Consider the following 15054-nt stretch of genomic DNA (forward strand, 5'->3'; position numbering starts at 1 on the left):
CGCCAAATACCGACTTTTACGCTTTTAAAACGCATACTATGGGTTAAAACTATATTTGACACCTAAAACTCATTACCTACTGATAATTTAAGTAAATTTTATACTTTAACAGTAAGTAAAAATTTTGAACTCAGATTTCCAGATTTGACCCTTAAAGCTTATGTGAAATGACCAAAATGCCCATACGGTGCACAGTTTGGCCATAAATGATAAATTTCACATATATACAATACCTTACTGATATGACTTGCAAAAATAAATATTTTTACTGATCATTTTAGACCAGAACCTCAAATTGTTATTTAATCCCTTTTATAATCTTTAAAATGACCAAAATACCCCTACAGGGCTTAAATTAATTTTAAATTCGTTTTGGGCATAATGGAAGGTATCCTACTAATATCACAACATATTTAAGGCGTATTAACTTGTGAAACATGTTCATGACTCATTTGGTTACCCGTTATGCATTTTTCGCATTCGGCACAGTTTATGTAACTAGTTTGCATAAATTAACCGAAACGGGTCAAATCTTATCATTTTTACTTCAAAATCCAGAATCTGTTTAGTTTATCCATTTTATACAAGTCCTCATACTTGTTGGGTCTAAATCACATTCTAATCCGGCCTTCGCTTAATCTTGCGTTTTGAACCGTATACCTTTCTTTAAAACTAACCGGTCTAAGTTTAAACTTAAGTAAGACCCGTTAGGAATCTAATAGGTTATTAAAACCTTCGTTCCAGATTTAGGAGCCCAGTAAAAGCTATTTGCACTTGCTGATTGTTATACAGCTGAGATTAAATTATATTTTGCTCAGGTAAATACTTTTAACTTATTTCCGTTATACGGGCTTGGGATACGGTATTATAATTATACCGCTTGGTCGGGTATGTAGTTATTTAAATCGGATCGTGATTAATACATTTACATAACCCGTTTTAATCTGTTTTGTTTGATGCAACGCCTTTGGGGGGTTAATGACCATGTCCTGGATATCCTCGGCTCATTTATTAGAAATGGCCACGGCTTAAGCACGGGGTGTTGGCATACACCTAACAGTTGTGGTGTGTCAATTAATCTAATTCGGCTCTTCTAACCGGGCCCCGAATGGACGACAAACATGTAAAACTGTATACCAGATTATTTTTAAATAATTGTCCCAAGTTATAAAAGATTATTTGTGCCTTGTGCATTTAAATCAATTTTCTTAAACATTTTCAAAATGAGTCGGTTAATTGTATTTACCAGTGTAAACTGACGTATTTTCCAAAAAGGTTAAGTGCAGGTACTAAGCGAAATGGGCTGGCTACTCCTAGTATCAAGTAAAGAGTCTCGCAAGCTTTTGATGCTTAAATCTGTTGAACAATATTTCTTTTATTTTAGATCCGCCTGTGGATCTTTTTACAACCCGTTGTATAATACTTTATGTTACTTTCGAATCGGTTTATAATATTTTTACTTTAGACTTCCGCTGTGCATTGAACTGTGATCATTTGACTATGATGATATCAACTACGTCACGATACTCCTCACCGGGCCCACCAGTAATACATGGAAATATCAGGGTGTGACAGATCCAAAAAAAATTTCAATCGTGTCATTGCTTTTAGAAGCTCCCCGAACATATAAAAAATTATGGATCAGATAAGGTTTGTCACATAATAAAATTACGATACAATGATAAAAAATCATCTTCATTAGAATTTAAAAAGCGCATAATATAAATATGAGGGTCTTTACAAATTAAAAAAAAAACTATATATAGTTGTTCCCCTATGATACATATACAAGTTTTAACTTGTCGAAAGAATTTTTTTTTCAACGTGACAAATTAAGTGTGAGCAAATAAACATCATTAATTGTTTTATTCAATTTCACATAATCATTCATTAGCAAATTAACAAAATTCAAATTCACAATTCAATTATACAAAATCAAAAGACTATATAGTTATAGGTAAAATCAAATGGCATTCTTGAATCTTGATGTATAATACGGAATTTCAGAATAAGAAGACAAAATCAGAATACCAGACCTGTGCGTCATGATCGAATTGTTAGAGATGTGGTAGGGTGTCAGAGATTAGAAGAGGGAGGCGACGTCGAGGGATTAGAAGGGGTAGGTGGCGTGCCAACGTCGTGGTGAAGACAATTAGCGGAGTGCCGGAGTCTACTGTCTACGGGCTAGAATGAGGTATGACAAAGGGTCTCAAGAGCCTAGCATGCAGAGTGCGAGAATGAGGAGCGGGAAACGCTAAGGTGGAAATTAAATGATACGATGGGTGTTTAAATAAATAAATAATAATAAACTTCAAAAAACAGCAGGGAGCAAACTCAAACATAAGACCTCCTTGAGGAAATTGAAAGACTTAACCACCAGAATATTCCCTTGGTTTGCTATATGGGTTCACCTTAAATTTCTTTATGAGTTCACTCAGTATAAAAATCAATGTTTTAAAAACCGGTAAATACCGGCCGGTTATACCGGTATTACCGGTGCTGGATGCAAATCCGGTACGAAACACCCCGATAAATAAGTCAAACGGCATATGATTCGTACCGACGGTAAAATCCTGTATACCGGTTTAAACCGTAATACCGGTACAGGCCCATGGTTATTTTATTTGGGTTTTTAGTATTCCGGAGTTCCATCACATAAATATACCATCGATCAACATTCAAAACCATCATCACGGTTCATCACTTCATCCACAAGATTCAGTTTCATCAGTTCATCACTCCATCTTCATCACGCTTCCAGTTCCATCTTCGTCAGCCGTTTTACTTATTTCAATAAAATAATTTGGGTGTAAAAAGATCCACAAGTGGGTCAAAGAGGACATGATAGTAATTATCTTATAATTTATGTCAGTGTGAAAAAATTAAAACCGGTGAGTTCGTCAATATAATTCATGTATGTATGTATCTTTATGAAATTTTAGAGTTAGCTAGTTCATCTGGTTGAACCATCCGGTATAATCCGGTTCTACCGGTTGAACCATTTTTTAACCCATCCCGATATGATTTAAAAACCGGTTTGTTCCGATAAACCCTCGTAGCTTACTAGGTAAATCCTCCCCTGGCAGTAATGTTTATTTTTGTATAATTACCACGATGTGAATTGTAATATAGGTATAGAGATGTCTAAAGGAAACAAAAAAGACATCAAAGTCTTTGTCTATCATATGTTTTTGTATTTTTTAGGTGAATTTATTACTCTTTTATGACTACATCATTGTACTAAACTCAAATTTTCTTCATAGGTACATAGTTGTCAAAAGGAAAAAAAAATATCAAAGTCTTTGTCTATCATATGGTTTTGTATTTTTTAAGTGTATTATTATTACTCTTTTATGACTACATCAATGTACTAAACTCAATTTTCTTCATATTTCATGTGCATTAAATACATTTTAAAGTATTTAGATTCTTTTTGGATTAATAATACAGAAGGTGTCGCATCAGTAAGGCTGGTGAGTGTGGATGAGAGTAGTCCTTTAAGGATGATCCGTCAAGTAGGCGGCCACGTCATCTGATGTGCGGGATAAGCCTCAAGGGATACGTCAAGGGAATGGTGATAAGCCCCTTTATATATACATATGTATGTATATGTGTGTGTGTGTTGGATAAGGAAGAGAGGCACGTCGAGCACGGCTTGGGGAGGACGCCGGAGACAGGACAAACCAATGGGGGCCGGTGTGGGCGGGCCTCCACGGGGCTCGACGGCCCTCCGTCGTCCCCCACACCGCATAGCATAAGTTACATTGAGACTTGAGACTAAGTAGGCATGCAATATAATTTAGGAGTAAAGATTGTGTTAAAAAAAGTAGAGGAAGGTTAACGTACATTACTGCTTAACGTACATCACGCACGCGACCGAATTACGCACGTTCATTTGAAAACCACGCACGTTATAAACTCGAAAAACCAACATGCGTGATTATTTCATATAACATGCGTGATTATATCAAATTTTCATTTAGCTTGGGTTTGATCAATTTCATCGAATTGGGTTCAAATTTCTTTTCGTTTCACTTCATTGGCTATTGTTCAGTCAATTTCATCGAATTGGGTTCAAATTCATCGTTGATTTTGAAAAGTTTCATCAAAATATCGACCCTCTAAATCAAACCGTAGAACAGAGGATGAAGAAAACATGACCAATCTTTGATTCAGACCATAGAACAGAGGATGAAGAACCATGACCAAGCTTTGATTCAGACCGTAGAACAGAGGATGCATGAACATGACCAAGCTTTGATTCGATTAGAGTCAGATGGCAGTAACAGTGGTTTCAGATCGTAGAACAAGGGATGCGATTTTTGAACTATGAGGTAGGGCATGCGTGATAACGTGCGTGATTATTTGTTTCAACATGCGTGATTAGGTTTTGTTGAGTTTATAACGTGCGTGATTTTCAAAATAACGTGCGTAATTTGATTAATACGTGATGTACATTAATCCGTAATGTATTTTACACTTTCTCTAAAAAAGTATGTGTGCAATAAACTATAAAACATAACCTTATAAAGGATCGCGACAAGAGTCATACGACACATAATTAATCCAACCATATCAAGTAGAGTTTGATTCTCTTTCATACAATAATTACATTGTGGGTTTCGAGTGAAGTACGTTGTGAAACAATATTTATAACTTTCACACGATCATAGAACTCTTTTGCTTAAATACTTGTTGATCAAATTAGAGTGCTTCTATCTATCAAACAAACTGATATTAAAACTTAATTATGAAATCCTTGAACACTTTAAGCTCGATCTTCATGCATATTAAAGTATTGAAGTATCCATACATTTTCTCTCTCTATTGATAGTGTGTCCAGGCCGGACCTATAGTATAAGTAACTTAGGCTTGGCCTAGAACCTTCAAAAATTAGGGCCTTCAATTGAAAGAAAATTAATATGACAACTATTAATATTACTGCAAACTTGTGTTAGACTTATGTTTGGTTCCAAACACGGATACAGGAGTATCATTAATGATAATCAAGAAAGAAAAAAAGAGTCTCAGAATTTCTTTTCGCCTTGGACCTCTAAAAATGTTGAGACGGGCCTGCTCAATTCGTCATCTTTTAATTTAAATAGACATCTTGCATAAACTGTTTTTATCCGTATCATTTATATTCGGATCTTTACTTTCGCTGGCATTTTCAATAGGACCAAGACTGCTCGTTGAAGCCAAGTGAAAACACTTTATATGCAACCAAAAACCCTTTTAAATGGAGTTTGCCGACACATTTCTTATCTAGTTCAATTGCACTTATGATTTTTTTTCTTTACACTACACTACACTCTCTATAGAGTTTACATTTCACAAGTGCAAACTTCATTGAAAGGATTACCCTTATATACAAATGTTAACTATCATAGTATAACAACCAACCACATGTTCTACGTTAGATACAAGTTCTTCTTCGATAATTAAATAAACTAGTGGTATTAAATCCGCGCAACGATAGGTATCAGTTTGTTTAACTACGGTACCGACATACACTTGTTATAGCAACCAACAGAGAAAAAAAAATCATGATATGACCAAAAATATAACGACACGGCGGAAATTTGGTTGGTATCGGTTTGTTTCGTTACACCACCTATACTCGTTATAGCAACCCATAGAGAAAAAAAATAATCTTGATATGACCAAAATATACCGACACGTGATTTACATCGATAAAAAACAAATGCAAGTTATATAGGATTTATAAAACAAAATGGAAAAACCATAGCAAACTATTGGAGGAAAATGACTATTTTTAAAGGTTTGGGGCAAAACCGTTAAAGTGATCAAACCACAGGGAGCAAAACGGAAGTTTACTCATTAGGAGTTTTGAGTTTAAAACCTGTGTTATTTGGTAAGTTACCATAAATATACATATGTTAAGAAACGAACTAGGGACCATGAGCTATGGGTTCGATTTTCACAAGGGGAGTTTTCCTATATTTATTGGGTTTCCTCCTGAATTGGTGTATAGACATTATTGCCTATTGGAGATGGATATGATCGGGTGGTTTCGCTGGTGACATGATGATACTCCAATAGTCCGTCTGTGATCCAATTTGTCGTTCAAAAAAAATTGAGGTAAAAATACATGTTTTTAGGCTTTTAACATCCTTGTTGATTATAAATATTCCATATTGGCCGGCAACCGCATTAAAGTGTCATACCAATCAATGAACAATGAAAACAAAGAGTTTGCTGGATTTTGCAATTGCCTTCAACCGGGGATGGATCATTCAATCTAGTTGCAATATGAATAGATTGATTTTGTGATCGGTCATAAGAGGTAGGCACAAAAATGGACATTTGAAATTGTATACGTGGATCTTAGCGGTTTGATTTCGTAAGAACAGACAGTGCACTCTTCAACACCCACATGCTCGTTTTTGCAAGTGACAAGTGTTCAAGTGACGAAACTCTCTTCTTCTTGACTAGACTTTTGGAAATGCGTTTACAAAGAACAAACAACGAGAGTATCAAACTCAAACACGGAAAATAACACAAATTGTGTACTAGATGAGCTAGCCCTTATCGAAAACGTCTGACGTTTGCTTGTAGAGGAGCGACTAGGACTTCACAGTCAAACAATCGATTGCGTCATAAAGCTTGTTGAGAACGGTTCACGACCGATGGCCACAAATTTTATTTTCTTTATGAATTGTTTTTATTTGTATTTTATTAATGTGCCTATTGCATATACATCGTTTGACTTATTGATGCGAATTTTAAATTTAATTTGAAAATTTGAAACTATACCGTGCTAGATATATTATTGAAAATTAAAGACAGTTCACATATAAACCGATATGGGAAAAAGTAATAAACTTTTTTTAATGCACAATTAATTCATATCTAACGGTGCACAAAATTGGCATACTATATATTAGGGGGTGTTTGGAATTGCGTTTTCAACCTGATTATTTGATTATTGTGTTTTGAAATCGCAAAAAATCTATTTTGAGTGTTTGGTAAAAAATTAATAAAAAGTGATTTTTTACGTTTTGTAGAGTTCAAAACGTGATAATCCATAAGTAGGTCACCCCTTGCTGCAGGAAAACGTGATAATCCAAAAACTGATTTTTTACGTTTTCACTTATTTATTTTTTTAAAATATATATACTTGCCAAACACTCAAATAGTTAATTATCTGATTATTGTGATATCAAACAACATAATCAAATTCAAACGATGTTGATTATCTGATTATTGTGATATCAAACAACATAATCAAATCCAAACACTATCTTTCTGCAACACGTTTTGTTACAGCTAATTATCTAATTCTGATTATTCAAAATGCATAATCTATTTTCAAAACTCAACCCCAAACACCCCCTAAGAAAAGCTAAACGTAACATTTCATCCAAATCAAAATATTCACATTTATGTTTTTTTATCATCACAAAAACTTTATAATAATTAAATATGTTTATATAATTAAAATAAAGCAATATAAGATGTATGTTTATATAATTAAAATAAAGCAATATAAGATGTATAAGTGTTATGGGTTAGCGTAAAATGAAAACTCATAGGGAACTCGGTCTTATGAAAGGTTTTTTTAATTTTTTTTTACCAAAAATCCTAAAAAAAATCAACTTTCCCTAAAAAAAATTCGTTTTTTTTTAAATTTACAACTGCTGTAAGGAGCCGAAAAACACACTTCGATTTTTTTTATAGTCGGCTTTGGAAGAACATCTTAAACTAGAGGTATAAAGAAAATGAGGTCGAAACTCGTATGAAAAGACAGAGTTTTCTAAATTCTCACAACTCGTTAAGGTTTTCACTTGATTCTAATCCTATCCTAAGTGTTATCTCTCAACTCCATTATTAATTAACATCCGGTGTGGTTGTTATATACTAAAAAATTAATTATTTTCTCGATTTACGATTTTATTTAATAAAAACAAACCTTTTGGAAAATATAGATTTGTAGAGAACTATCATATACCTATTATACATAAACTATATATACCAATACGGTGAGAATTTATAAAGAAAAGTTAATCTCTACCAAATACAAATAGATAAGTAATTGGTTACGACATATGCCATAATTTAATAAGCCCAAACTTTTTTATGTTTAACTATTTTACCCATTTATATTTTAATTCTTAATTTAAAAAGTTTATTTCAGTCGTATCTTATCTAAATTTATCGTTTTATAATTTCTAAACTTTTATTAATTTAAATTTTTTTTATTTATTTAACTCTTATAATTTCTAAACTCTTATAAATTCTTATCTAAATTTACCGTATTTTAATTCTTAATTTTAAAAGTTAATTTCAGTCGTATCTTCTAATCTAGATTAATAATATCTCATTATTACGATAAAGATAATTATTATAAACCTTACCAGGGAAAAGATCAAATAGGAAGTTTATTTTGGCTAGGAAGTGTAGGAAGCAATAGGATTAGGACATGTGGCAATATTTAAAATAAAGAAAAATGGTATTTTAGTCCATCCAACCCTTTCTTCTTCCTTTTCAAAACCCAGTAACTTCAAAACCCACCATTTTCAAAACCCACCATCTTCAACCATTTCTTCACTTTCTATCTCAATAATCATTACATTATAGTGCGATTTTCATTAGCAATCAATGATTCAAATACCCGATCAACCTGTTCTTCAGTTTTTTTTTTTTGAAGAAAACCCAGTTTAATTTCATAAAAAATCTTTTTTTTCCGGTGATTTTGGAGATAATCACTCGATTCGTTCGATTCGAGCGCTGATAAGTGTTTCAATCGTTCAAACTTCGTCAATTGTTGAAGAAATCACTTCGATCCATGTAAGAAATTCTTTAATTTCATTTTTAAGATCTAAGTTTTTTCTAGTCATTGCGTTTTACGATCTTGGCGGGGGTCCGGGGGCAGCGTCCCTGGTAGCGGGGTCCCAGGGGCGGCAGCCCCTGGCGGCGTCCAAGGGGCAGAGCCCCTGGCTGGGGTTGAACTGAAAAATAGGATTAGAAAAATTAATAGGATTCGTAGACAGTGTTTCTGGTTCTGTAAACAACAGGTTCTGGTCATTGCGTTTTAGTTAGATTCTGGTTCTGTGAACAACAGTTTCTGGTCCTGTGAACAACAGTTTCTGGTCATTGCGTTTTAGACAGTTTCTGGTTCTGTGAACAACAGTCTCTGGTCATTGCGTTTTAGAAATAAAACATTTTTGAAGTGTTTTACTCATTGCGTTTTAGGTAAACACATTTTTATGTGTATTCAGTTTATTGCGTTTTAGAGAGAACAGTTTCTTTTGTGTTTTCAGGCCATTGCGTTTTAGAAATAAGACATTTTTAAGTGTTTTCTGGCCATTACGTTTTAGAAATAAGACATTTTTAAGTGTTTTGGGTGCATTGCGTTTTAGGTAAAACACATTCAGTCCATTGCGTTTTCATTGTGTTTTAGAAAGTACACTTTCTTTTGTGTTTTTAGGCTATTGCGTTTTAGAAATAAGGCATTTATTTGTGTTTTCTGGTCATTGCGTTTTAGAAATAAGACATTACTTTGTGTTTTTGGTGCGTTGCGTTTTAGAAAAAGTCATCTTTTTACGTTTTTTTTCATTGCGTTTTTCGCATCTGGGTTTTCTCCATTGCGTTTTACGCAACTGGGTTTTCAAATTTTTTTTTCGAAAATATAGCAATAGTATACTCGTTTTAAAGATAAAAAACGCTCGTTTTTTTGGTGCAATTTTTATAAAAAATAATGTCGTATGAAAAAGTTATTAACGTTTAAAAAATGAGAGGGAATTGGAGGAGAGAGAAACTATTGTGCTGGATTGACTAGAATGCCCCTAACAAACCCACGCGCCTTTTTTTTTTGTTCAATTTCATTCATTTAATCTTAACCCTTGATTAACTAAATGGATGGTTAAGTTTTTAATAAAATAAGCATAAGTAATCTGTTTTTAATGTTTTTTTTTTCTAAGTTTCAGGGAACAAAATAAATAATAAACCAATATTTCTTTAATTAAGTGAGCATGTTAATAAACCAATTTTCTTGGATTTCATATTTTAACTTCTACAACATTTAAATTCAAAACAATCTTTTATACCAAAGGGTTGAGTTTATTTCGAAACTTTTAAATTATTATAAAATTTTCAGAACTCTTAATAAACAATTATTTTATATATACCTTAAACATTATGTAAGGATGGTTTTATTATCAGTTATATGTATTTAATGATTACATACATGTAACCACAAGTTTACATATTTGTAATAACCAAATTATATATATGTGTAATAACTAAATTACATATGTGTAAAAAACTTATTTACATATATCTAACTATAAATTACATATAAAAATGATAAAACTGCTCTAATGAACTATAGATTTTAAGAACTATATGACATGTTATTTAAAATTAATATTTAAAAAAACATTTATTTCTTTTTGTTATCACATGTGTCAGGTCTCTAATCTAGTATATTCTATAAAATAGATAGGCGATGGTAAAATGTTTATTTCTTTATCTATTATTATTACATTTAAATAAAAATGGTAAACTTTTTGCTAAGTTCCACGATCTAGGGGAGATAAGTCTTGGGAGCGGTGTGTCTTTCATTGCCTTGGTCCCTAAAGTCGAAGACCCGGTTACTCTTAATAATTACAGGCCCATTAACCTTGTTGGTGTCATTAGTAAAGTTATTTCCAAACCTCTAGCTAACCGAATGAGGAAGGTGTTGGATGGCAACATATCGGAATATCAGTCGGCGTTCTTGAGTGGTAGGTACATCTTGGATGGTCCACTTATTGTTAACGAGCTCATATCTTGGATAAAGAAAAGAAAGTCAAAAGCTTTTTTCCTCAAGCTCGATTTCGAAAAAGCGTATGACAATGTAAATTGGAACTTTGTGGTAAGTATTCTTCTCCAAATGGGTTTCCCTAATAGATGGTGTCGCTGGATTTTGGGTGTCCTTGAGTCGGCTAATTCGTCCGTTTTGGTCAACGGGGCCCCTACATTTACCTTCAAGTGCGGTAAAGGAATGAGACAAGGGGATCCACTTTCTCCGTTCCTTTTTCTAGTTGTAATGGAGGCTTTGTCATGTATATTCGATCGGGCGAAAGGAGCGAAAATAATCAAAGGGATAGTTAATCCCAACAATGGGCCGTCTTTATCTTACCTTTACTATGCTGACGACGCTGTTGTGGTCGGTGATTGGGACAAGAGCGAAGTGGTCAACATTGTGAGAATTCTCCGTTGTTTTCATATTGTTTCGGGTCTTAGAATCAATCCCGAAAAGTCTAACTTAATTGATATTGGAATGGAGATGGAGGAAATCGGGGTTATGGCTAACGAGGTAGGATGTAGACCGGATTGTGCTCCGTTTAAATATCTCGGTCTTGAAGTTGGAGCTAATATGAATCAGATAGCTAATTGGCAACCGGTGATTGACATCTTCAGGGCTAAACTTGCCAAATGGAAATCTCAATTGCTATCTATTGGGGGTAGGGTAGTGCTCATCAAATCGGTTATGGAGAGTTTGCCGACTTACTATTTTTCCGATCTACAAAGCTCCCAAAAAAATAATCGAAGAATTGGAATCTATGATCAAGAGATTCCTTTGGGGAGGTTCGTTGGATGATAAGAAAATGCATTGGGTCGCTTGGAAAAAAGTTGCTCGCTTAAAGAAGAACGGTGGGTTAGGTTTGAACAAATTACGAGACATCAACACGGCTCTTTTGGTGAAATGGGGATGGCGACAAAAAACGGAGAAAAACAATTTATGGAAAAGAGTTATCGACGCCCTTCATGCTTCGAGAGTGGGATGGGAATGTTTGCCTATTAAAAAATCGTTAACCGGGGTGTGGAGTAATATAGCTAAATCGGTTATCAACACCAAAGTTGGTGGGAATTCCATCAGATGTTTATTGAAAGGAATAGTGGGCAACGGAGAAGACATGTCATTTTGGCTAGATAATTGGCTTACTGATGAGCCCTTTAAAAATAAGTTCCCGGATTTATTTTGCTTAGAATCGAACAAGAAGTGTAAAGTAGCGGACATGATCAAAAGTAATGGAGATTCTCAGGTAGTGGTTTGGAGCTGGCGGTCACTAATCGTTGAACCGGAGCTGTTGGCCAGCCTCGATCAACTCTCAGTGCTGATTAATAGTGTCCAGATCTCATCTAACAGTGACAGGTGGAAGTGGGCCGCGGATGCGGAGGGGCGTTTCTCTGTCAAATCTGTCAAACAAGTGTTAAGATCCGAAGATATGCGTGAACCTGGATTCATCTTAGACTGGTGTAAGTGGGTTCCCGCGAAGTGTAACACACACGTGTGGAGGTCCGGTTTGAATTGTATTCCGACAGTGGAAGCTCTCAAGAGAAGAAACGTTCAGGTCGAAGACACAATGTGCTCGTTTTGTAGCTGGAGTGAAGAATCGGCGGAGCATATCTTTATATCCTGCATCACGGCTGCCATCGTTTGGAATTTCATTAGTTCTTTGTGCAAGATTCCTAGTATATTTGCCTTTTCAATTCAGGATTTATTCGCGGTCTTCAAGAATCTCATTGCTTCGGAAAGGAAAAAAGATGTGGTTCAAGGTATTATTATAATAACATGTTGGAGTTTATGGCGAGCTAGGAATAGTGCGAGATTCTCGAACACTTCGATTAGAATTGAGAACATAATTAGTGAAGTTAAGGTTTTAAGTTTCTTTTGGTTTTCGAGTAGATCCAAGCATAAAGGAATAGGATGGGAAGATTGGGTTTCTTTTGTAAATATGTAATGCAGTTTGTTTGTTGTGTTCGTCGGCCCGATTTGGGTCGGCGGTTTCAAGTTAATGAAATTTACCTTTCAAAATAATAATAATAATAATAATAATAATAATAATAATAATAATAATAATAATAATAATAATAAAAAAAATAAAAATGGTAAACCACCATTTTTTCTAAATTAACTTAGTTTTTTACAACAGTTAGTGTCAGATGTTAAAGATGTTTAAAAATAGACACAAAATGGTAAAGTGTATGTTTCTTTCCTTTTTTTACCTTTCAATAAGAGAGTAAAATGTTATTTTGAAAAGGGGTAATTTCATGCACCCTCTTTAAACTTACAGAAATATATATTTTCTCAAATCAACTTTGAATAACACCCAAAATTTTTATTTAAAACAAATTAAATGAATGTGAAGTATAATATATAGTAAATGATGGATTTAATGGATATTGTAGACTTGATGTATTTTTGCTAAAATGTAATTGTAGGTTTAAAGGCTCAAAAAGGGAAAAAAAAGAAGAAGTGATGTTGGCCTCTAATAATCCCTACTAGACGTCATTGGACATTGGCAGCCCTACCTTTTTTTATTCCCCCTGTCAGTCACACCTTTTAACTATTTTTCCTTCACCGGTTCTCAGTTAAAAAAACTTAACGAAGTTTTTTTTCGAATTACAAATTGATGTTGTAGGGCTTTTGATCAGAATGAGGATACGAGTCGAATGATGTAAAACTTACCTTGAAATTGTGCTCCAAACGACGAAAATGATGCTTTAATTCGGGTGTTTAAACTTCCAATTAATAAAACTCAAGTCGTTTGGAACACTGTTTCGAGGTAAGTTTTATATCCATAGACTCGTATCCTCGTTCTGATCAAAAGCCCTAAAACGTCAGTTTGTAATTCAGAAAAAAACTTAACTCCGTTAAGTTTTTTTTAACTAAGGACCGATGGAGGAAAAATAGTTGAAAGGTGGGACTGTCAGGGGGAATAAAAAAAAGTGGGACTGCCAATGGTCAATGACGTCTAGTAGGGATTATTAGAGACCAATATCCCCCAAAAGAAAGCCCTATAGGGACATAATGGTAATTACATCTATTAAAGCCCTAAATTGAAAGCATGAATCAACCCCTCCTCCTCCTCCTCCACATTCATGTAATTTTGCGTGAGGATTGAAGGAGAACGACGAGGGATCCTCACTTTAGTGCTACTGATCAAGTTTCAGGGATAAAGAAGCCATCTTTGATGGGATTGGATCCCAGTAGAGGAGATCTCACCAAAACGATAAGCTTTACGTAAAAGTTGCATGTTCTTGACAATTCATGCTTAGTATGATGTGATATCATGATTACATTGCATTTCCAACATTAAAGTTGGGATCTTGACTTGAAAATAGGGTAAAAGGGGTTGTAGTTGTCGCTAAGACATTTGGGTTTTGCACAAGTTGCGCCTATCACTGTTCAGACTAAACTTGGGTTGCGCCTATTGTTCAAAGCACAACTTAACCCTCAGGCATAACTTTGATTGCAATGTAAATTGAGTTGCGCCTAACTGTTTAAAGCACAACCTAACCCTTAGACGCAACCTTGATTGCAACATAACATGAGACGCATCCTTGACTGATGCCTGGTTGCGCGTAAGGTCTGCCAGACAAAATCTATGTTATGCCCATTGTTTAAATGCAAGTAGTGTCTGACCCATTCACATGTGAACCATTGATCATCTTGTCAAGCTTGCTAGGGTCAAGTTATCCAATAAATGGTATAAATAAAGCATAGTTTAACGTGTGAGTTCAACATCCCACCCTTTTTTTTTACTATTTTGGACTGATATGAATGATACCTTAAATGTTATTACTCTTTAGAGTAGTTGATTACTTTTATGTGATTATTGATTGATTGATTGATGATAAATGTTTAATATTTTTATTCAACTTTAAAAGTTTGATTATTGATGCTAAACAATTAGATGATTGACGCAACGAACTAATGGGGTCATGTGAGCGTGACAACGTAGCATGCATGGAGTCTTATATAAGTGTAAGCCTGTTTGGCTTGTGTTAAGTAGTTGATAGTGAAGTTCGCTTCATCGTTTTTTATTGATGATTGAAGTTGGAGTGTATGATTGATGTTAAACGTGACTTGATGTTGATTGTCAAAATATTTACTCAAAATGATAAATCCTTGTTTAACTTAAACCAGACTCAACTTAGCTAAATTTTATCGTGCATATTTGGTTGATAGGAAATCCATGACAAGGAATGACGACTCTCCTACTTATTGGTATAGCATCCTATCGACCCTAGATGGCCTAT

Source organism: Helianthus annuus, chromosome 5 (assembly GCF_002127325.2).
Source record: "Helianthus annuus cultivar XRQ/B chromosome 5, HanXRQr2.0-SUNRISE, whole genome shotgun sequence".
Classification (NCBI taxonomy): Eukaryota; Viridiplantae; Streptophyta; class Magnoliopsida; order Asterales; family Asteraceae; genus Helianthus; species Helianthus annuus.